The 9,073-nt window shown below is 38.5% G+C and overlaps 1 protein-coding gene across 1 annotated transcript in view; it reads left to right on the forward strand.

The window, feature by feature from the left end:
* The first annotated feature begins 516 nt into the window (after window positions 1–516).
* LOC111260999 (lisH domain-containing protein ARMC9) overlaps window positions 517–9,073 on the forward strand; it is a 23,795-nt gene continuing 15,238 nt past the window's right edge. Inside the window, exon 1 of the mRNA XM_022834154.2 lies at window positions 517–703. The gene's annotated coding sequence lies outside the window, so the exon portion shown is untranslated. The remainder of the gene's footprint in view (window positions 704–9,073) is intronic.

Consider the following 9,073-nt stretch of genomic DNA (forward strand, 5'->3'; position numbering starts at 1 on the left):
ACGTGTTTTTCTACATTCGTTGAAAGCAGATGAGATGAACGGCCGCTGTGTGACTGGAGAACCATCAGCTGGTTCTGTGTGGTGGATAACTGAAACTTCTGCCTGTAGGACTGAGTAGGACAAGAAGGGAATTCACGAAACATTTGAAAATATTTGTGACCCGATTAGGTAACGATAACCAAGTGATGATTAGGTGGTGGTCAATTTAAATGCGCATTTCTAATAATTATTCAAGTGAAGGCATATTGTGAGGTCAGTAACGGGAAGCCGAAGATACGACGGAGCCTACGTAGATGCAATAATACAAATAGGAGTTGGTCATTTGCTAAGTGAGATAAAACACAACGATGTCGCTTGAAGGTGAATTAAACGCAATTGTTAGGGAGGTAAATTGTTCTAACTTGCGTTCTACTTTCCCATTATGAGACAATGTTAAAATATAAGTTATTAACATAAAGACAAGTCTTATGGGATTACCCAGCTTTAGAGATTACCACAGCTGTTATTATGATTTGAACTTTTATTTTCCAGCGTTGTAACACAATACGCTTTTGTGCCTCTTCATCATTTATTGCAGTATCTTGATTTAAATGGATTTGAAAAGAGTTCTGGTGTATTCGAAACGGAATGTAGCGACCTGGGCAAACCTATTGACTTGCACAAGATAAAAAATCTTAGAGAACACAAGATCAAGAAGATCAAGGTAGGTAAATTACTGTCAATATTTATCTAACAATTACCTGTAATAGGCTTATATAGGCAGTTATAAACCCTAGGCTGCTGCCCGAGGAGGCCTCAGGCGCTGGGTGCACCATATATGACGACGTATTTACTATGCTAACATCCCCACAAAATGCTTGCTACTCATAGGGAATTCGTATAATTTTGTTGCACGATTCTTGCGTACGATTTGCCGGAGAAATACCAGGACGTACGAGCTTCGGGGAAACACTCTTATATAGTTCGGGGCATATACATTTGTATTCCAATTAATATTCTGTATATGGTATATTGATAGAGCTAATGTGAAGTAACTCTTGGAGAGAATGGGAAGACACACCACGTTGTTAAGACGACTTTTAATCAACATTTATTTACTTCATTTCTATATGTGTAAAAAAGGAATCGACATTTAATACGCAGGAACGAAAAAAATCTTAGAGGAAAAATATTTTCAGATGCTGCAGGCTTTATAGAATCCTAATCGAGTGCTAGATAACACTGTGTGTTTTATGTAAATTGTTTACCAGATCGTAATTTCAGTTTCATTAAGAAGATGGCCAGGAAGATTCGCAATACTCTCAGATGCTCCTTAGGACTACTTGAAAAAAATAAGTGTCAGCGTAAACTTAATAAACAGACTGGTTTTAAACAACAAGCAACTCTGATTTTACTATTACTAACGTCAAGATATTGAATCCATCTCGCCAGTAAGACCTCGCCTTTAGCTTCCCCATGAATATTATTTGTGCTATTTAAACGTAAAACACTTGCATCATAAAACATCATAAGATCAGCTGATAGATGTGGCCATTGCCGTTTAGTTCACCGTTAGCTGTTCAATAACTATTCAGCCACCCCCTGCCATCCCAATATCAGAATCACAGAATCTGATCATGTGTGATACGCGTGTAATAAGCTAAACGTACGACTACAGTTGCTAACGGGTATTATAATGAATCCTATCAGGCCCACTGCATAATAAATTTGTTTCAATTACAAAGCCTCAATCATTTTACTTGAACGCTATAATAATCACGGTCGAGTTTGTTCGTTAAACTGGGAATAGGCAGAAGTGATCACCCGGGAAATAGTTCGGAACTCTTTACACGTTGGCTAGTTTAACGTACTCGTGGAGAGTCTAGCTCGTAGCTCCGATACGTTTCCTTAGAGGAACCTGCAACGATAGACGCAACGCACTAAAGCCGAGCCAATAAATTTCCTACCCGATTGACCTGGGTCTATTTTGTGCATAAGCATTCGAGTGGACCAAAAAGCGTGTGGGTCTCGTGGCGTAAACACTTTCAAGTACGCTCAATACGCTCCCGATTGTGGTCTGGCTGATGGGACGAATTCGGCTTCCAAATGTATCAAATCAATGATTCTAAATAACGAATTTTTAGACAAACGAATGAGATAACCGGTTTATAGGCAATAGTATAGAGATGTTTATACTGGATTATATTTCCAGTTCTTTTATACAGGCTGATTGCAGACTAAGTCCTACGAATAGAGTGACGTTGATAGGACAACTGTTTCCAGACTTATCTATATGTAAGCCTATGACACTATGGCATGAGCTTTTTTGTGATGGACCAAAGTTGTAAGCCCATTTTGCTAATCAACCCTTTGAGTTTTGAGTTAAACATTTAAGATTCCCAGATTTATTGGTTGCGTTGGATTACGATTGGATCTGAGGTACGTTTATTGAAAAACGTGTTCAGAGTGGCTGCTTTTGTTAGGCCCAACTCACCACGATAACATCGCATGAAGAAACATTCATTTGGTCAAGAATATCTTCTTGAAATCTATTCTGTTCCTGTATTTTTTAATACATTTCTGCTAAGTTCATTACACATTTAGACCCTGTAAAAATACCCCAATAGTTTCCAAAAGTGTTTAATTTTCGAAAATTAATAAACTTCTTACCGAATCTGACGAAAATTATCAAAGCATGTTAGTGATAGGTGAACAATGAGGAACGTATAATTTGAAATACAGTTATACACACTCGTTGACTTTAGATAATTCAGCTCGTTCACTTTGTGCACATGGTTTTTATAGTTACAATCCTGAAAAAATCTGAGATCAAATATTACTAAATACAGGCCAAAAGTTCTAAATAAGTTACATCAAGCAAAAAATGGCCACTTGAAATAGAAGGCGCAAAAAACATTTTTTTTTTTTTTGTTCTTAATTTAAGGACCCGCCAAATCGAACTGGTTTAGTCTAAAACAAATAAAAAAAAAAAAACAAAAAATAATAACTTATTCTAACCTATTCTAAAGCGATTATGTCAGGATCCGAAAAACGGTAGGACTCTAAAAAATGTTTAATTGACAAAAGCGAATTGTAAACTTATCAGAAAATCCTTTAACGTTTTTCCGTAAACATAACCATTTTTTTAGATAAATAAGAAAACCGGTCTACATGATTAATCAAATCAATGTGGGCGAATTTTGGTGTTATTATTATTGTTATGGAAATTATTCTAAGGACGATGAAAAAACACAACAAAATAAAAAAAGACAAAGCTGGTAACATGTGGCTGGTAAATGAAAGAAATTCAGACGTACGTTGAACAGTAACTTAAAAAAGAAGCAGAGGAAAACGTTAAAATTAATAATATCCTTAGTTGCTTGCCTTATTTGTTTGTGATTAAGCTTGTCGTCGTACATTGAGGGATACATGATTTACGTTTGTGCGGAGGTCAGCTATTGCTACCATTATTACAATCTACCAAAAATTATATTTTGTTTGAACTTTAATTAAATATATATATTCACAGAAAAACGTGGCTTTAGGGTCTTTTATTTGCAAATAGGTGTCCCGAAACCATTGAAGCATAGTTGGTAATAAAAAAGAGAAAAGCTTTAATCGTTTTGGCCAGGGATGCGGACAGTCTGTTGAAGGTACTATCCCCGAAAATAATACCTACTCCGACGCACACACGTCGAGCCTTCTTTTTATAATAAAAGGCAATATACATAATGCTAAAGAGCACTTGATTTTGGGCCCAAATAGCTTTTTAACGGTTTTCGGTAAATATCACAATAGCTGTCAAATTTATATGGTATGTAAGTAAAAACGGGCTTACCATACACATCTCGTAGCGAAATTCTATTAGAAGTGAGAATCTCTTTTGTACTACAGTTATATATTTATGTTTAGCCACTCTGGAATACTTAGAGGAGTCGAATTCTAGATCATGTGGAAGGATATTTCATTGTATCCTATTTTTTGCCTCTAGTAGGAAACAAATCACGTGTAACAAAATACGAATAGAATCGTAATACGTTTTCAAAGGTTAAATCAGAACATCAGCACAGTGAGCAAGGGATCCACCCATGCCACCCACTAACAACAATAATAATAATAATAAGGGCAAAACCTATGCGTGCTCTCTCCTGCAGCAGTAATAACGTCAGGCTTTATCTTGACTGCACCGTTGGCCTATGTTGGTAGGCCTATGTCGCCATTTTTATTGTTGGTAGGAAGTTGAGTGTGTGCAAACCGGGCCTGCGTTGGTATTTGTCCTACACTCTCATCGCCAACATGTCACCGTAGTTCGTTGTTTACTAGTATCAACAAACGCAGTCTTCTTAGACGCTGAAGTTGCTGCGGTCGTTCACTTCATTTTGCTGTAGACAGACAGCGGATCTGCAACAATGCGGGTTACGGAAATCGGCCCAGTAGCTATCTGATAACTAGTACTAGATCCCGCGTTAGTAATACTGCTCCTACTAGTGTTATTGCTAGTATAGTCTTGACACTTGAAACTTTGTAGCAGAAAACGCCGCTCGTACCGCCTCGATATTCTTCTCCAGGTCAGGAGTAGAAGGCGGGTAAGGAAGCAACGGACAGTTGACCACATGATCAGGCTTCGAGCACCGATCAGCCCACAACGGTCAGACGAAACACACAGAAACTCGAAACCTACCTAATGCGTAGCCTGTATTTGGCCGGCCAATTGAGTCTCGCCAACATAGTCGAACTTGGCAGTATGTACTTTTTGTGCCTGGCCCTTTATGCCTTGTAGACGCCGTTCTAGCTGCTGCCGTTAACGAGGGATAGAGCAGGCATTAATGGACACAGCAGATCGAGCTTAGCTTTATATCGCTCAAGTATAATGTGCACGTGTTTGATGCAATAAAGTTACATGCATAAGAACGATAGGTTTTGGATCGGCAAAAAGATAGATTAAATCTCGATGGCTTTATTAGCGTCGTAAAGCATTGTAGCAATATATTTAATGTTTAACAAACAAGGCAAGAGTCGGGTTCAGCCCCAAAGAGTTTTCTACCCTTAAATAAAGCACAAAGTAGCTCGTTCCTTAGTACATATCGAACTCACGATAGTCGCATCGAAGGCGGACGGCTAACATATAATGCATCACTGAATTGCAAATTAGATTGCATCAAGTAGGTTAGTTTGTGCTTGATATATCTACAAAGGCAGTAAGATAGAGTAGAACTAAGTCGATATGTAGAAAAAAACAATCCGTTAACATACATCTCGCTATGCATTCTAGACAAATAATAGGTTTTGCCTTACATTTTAAAGGTTTTTCACGATTTTTACACACCTAAAATAGCACTAGCCGGCCGTCTCTGATAGGTAGGACGAACTTCCTGACTTGCATCAGCGTTTTCAACTCCTTAACTATACTCATCATTCTGTGCCTCTATTGGCCTCATGGGGCACAACTCCACATATCCACGATGTTGCTCTCTTGAACCGTTATCGCCATCCGAGAGAAGTAATTCGCTGGGTTTTTTAGAACCTGCGGCTTGTATTACTGGTCAACCCATCTGGTTGATGCAATTCAGAGAAAGCAGTCGCATTTTGTGTGGTTTTTCCGGGAATGAACAAAGTCAAAGTCAAATGTGTACCGCCATTTTACAAATATTTGCCAGTGCAAAAGGAAGACGACGATGATTTTCTTACATAGCCCTGTTTCCAAAACTGTGCCTTGCCTTTTACCTTAGCCTTTCTTTGTTTTGTAGGACTTCTGTAAATATACAGAAGGTACATGATTATAATGTAATAAAAAATTATGTTCAGGAATAGATACCATTTGTAAGCACCGTCTGCGCTGATTACTGGTATTTGATATTAGAAGGCTGTTTCTTTAAATTGCTTTAGCTAAAGAAAGCTAGAGAAATATAACAACTGGTTGGTGTAGTTATTCGTACAGAAAATGTCCTTTAAGTTTTTATTTATGCGATTCTTGATGCTAAATGTAAACTGATTTCCGGTTTCCACTTTACCGGCCATCTTGAAGAATAGTTGTGAACCCATATCAGACAAGCTTAGAGGACCTCCTTTTGACATAGCTTATCGTGATAATTATAAGCGTTTGCAGAAGCAGCTCAGCCTCAAGGGCAAAACTATCTCGTTAAGCACACTAGGAGCACATCGTGCATCTTATAGAAACAGTAATCACAACCTTAAGGGCCAATTTGCCCCTTTTAATCACAGTCGGCAGGCATTCGTCGTTCATAGTAAGGGTATAAATTATACTCCTAAATGGAGCTGCGTTTCGACAGATCTAGCATTTATCAGCGATTACAAATCTGTGCAAAATATTAAATATTTTTTCCGCTGTCCGTGAACGTCAAAGTGGCTGGTCCTCGCGTAGTTGTTGAAACATAGACCATGCCGCATTCTGCGTTCGTGTTGACCCATAAAGGAGCAATGAAATTCGCGGCATGGGAAGTATCGTGTATTGCTTTTTTTTTTTTGTTTAATCTAAGTATATCGTCCAGCCTATGCTTACAATTAACGAAGACGGCAAATCGATACTGAGATATAACACTTTTCCATTTTAGCATTTAAAATATTGTTGTTTTCCTTTTGAGAATGTATCTCTCGCTTAGCCTGTAGTGGCTCTCTTTGGTTCTTATCACATAGGGAATCCACCGCAATACGCACCCTGGCATCGGCACCAAAATCTGTAGCGATATGTGGCCAAACACTACAATTATTCATAGCACAGTTAGGAACCATACGGTAATATAGCAAGTTCGCGACAAGTCACACATAGCTGCATGGACCTAAAATATCTGGCCTGACACTAGGTAAGCCAGACATATAGACTCACGAAGGCCATATACGAGCATTAAATGTATTTGTAAATCTTCAAAAAAGCCTCGAAACAGCGTACGTACTCCGAGCTCGAATCGATTCTGATACGTTGCTGCAACCTCTGGCGCTACGCATATTGTGACGATAGCGTCTCGGGTAAATTCACGTGGTAAGTATTAAAGCTCATATACAGAATAGAACCAACTAAACACTGTTCAATACTGAAGTACAGAGCATCTTCGATCGAAGCACGCCTGATGCCGTACTTACCGTTTCAACTACAAGCGAATTTTTAGCGGAGGGAACTTTCGCAATGTGTCGATACGCTCGTATTTATGCGTACAGCTGAAGTAGCCGCAGTCACGAGGATATTTAGAATAACAGGAGCAAATGTACATGATTTGTTCACATGAAAATTGACAGTCGTTTCGTTTGACGTAAATTATGAAGTTTACGGAAAGTTTTGAGCAGCAAACAGACGGCCTACAGCCGGCTAGAAAACGCAATAGTTCTTGCGTTGACAAATACCTCTTTACACGTATTACAATGCTCAATCCTGGATATAATAAACAATTCTAATTTCTCGAGAGAATTCCTGCATTTGGCTAAAAGACGATCAAACTTCATCAGGGCTTCACCAAGATCATCCCGTATTCACGATGTGGCCTAAGGGAAGATCAGCGAAGCCAACTGTGCGGCTTGGCATCCCTCTCTAGCTGTATACAATTTCGATACCGTAAAACGAATAATATTTCTTCAGATCTTCAAAACTTTCCATACCTTTTAGAGTAACCGTCCGGATATAATCAAGTATCTTTCCCTTGCAGTTTCTGACCTTCGGGATGGGTAGTAAAATCACGGGCGCCTATGTCGAAGCTAAGACGAAAGTGTAACCGGGAAGAAGTTGAGCAATTTGGAAAGAAATCGATGCCCTCTAGCCCACCCTAGGGCAGATGGGCTAAAGCTATTTTCTGGAACCTCTCAGTAATGCAATCTGGAAACCGAGTTATAGTATAATAAAAATACATGGCACTGGCCGGCACGCGTTCTTCATTTTCTAATACCATTTTGTCCGGCAGCTCTGTTTCGGCTGTTTTGATTTGAATCGACAAAAATCGATTTGAATTGGTTCTTTCAGAAATAGGTCAAATCTCTGGTAGATAAAAATCTGTCTGCGGCCAAGTCTCTGCTTCCAATATTTCGCGCAACTTCTCCGGATGAAACTTGGTTTGGAAAATTAAATTTCATAGGAGCATGCTGCTCCTTTCTCGTTATCTACCGAAAAGTCAAGGAACACCGTCTCATACTTTTGTTTCCCAATTCAAAATTAGCCTAAGAGCGTCATTCGATTTCATTGATACTTAACCACTAGACCAGGGGGCGGATAGCTTTTCTAATGAAAATCTATTTCATAAAAAAGCCCAATTAGTTTTGCGTGCATTTGGAAATTTGTTTAGCAGATTTTCGGCGTTGAAATTTGCTTTTATAACACTAGCTTATGATTCTCGTAGGGAGTAATCAGAAAAACTAGTAGTAAATTGTTCAGCGTCCAGACAGAGAAAAGTATGACTGTTTTGCAGAGTTAACGTCTAGCTCAGTCGTGTAACAACATTTAGACTGACGAAACTCGGCCGAAAATTGTTGCGAATTACCAGCTGAAAATATGAAATGGTAGTATTTGAAGATGATGCAAGTGATCATGGTACTTTCGGTCCCCAGGACCGTAAAAATGGCGTTAGTTTTTTTATCCGCCGATTCTGCAACGTAATTATCTGAACTACTAATTAGATAGATATCTAATCCAAACTCAACTACGGACAACACTTCCCGACAACTATTAAATAGTTATGTGTTAATTAGGAATACAATAATCTCATTTGTTTGCTAGAAAAAAAAAAAAAAAAAAAACGCTTTAATATTTACGCCACAAGAAGAAAATCATCATAAACAAAGAACGAGACACAATGGCTATAAACTCGAAAAAAACAAATTGTAAATTGCTAAATACTCCTTTCCGCCCTGTCGATTATGCATCATTGAGCTAGAGGAACTAGCGACTTCCGAACTTTGCGTCTAGAAATAGCTTATACATAAATAAGCTAGCACTAAAAATGGCTTCAAAAGCCATTCTAGAAAATCATATATGATGGTTTGAGTGGTGGAATGAGATTGTTGAAATAGAAAGTGCCGAGAGCGTGTAACAGGGAAAAATCAGAATCATCATTCCGAAATTATTAGCAATAAACATTAAATTACTACCAAGAAG

The sequence above is a fragment of the Varroa jacobsoni genome, unplaced genomic scaffold (assembly GCF_002532875.2).
Source record: "Varroa jacobsoni isolate VJ856 unplaced genomic scaffold, vjacob_1.0 scaffold_57, whole genome shotgun sequence".
In the NCBI taxonomy this organism is placed as follows: Eukaryota; Metazoa; Arthropoda; class Arachnida; order Mesostigmata; family Varroidae; genus Varroa; species Varroa jacobsoni.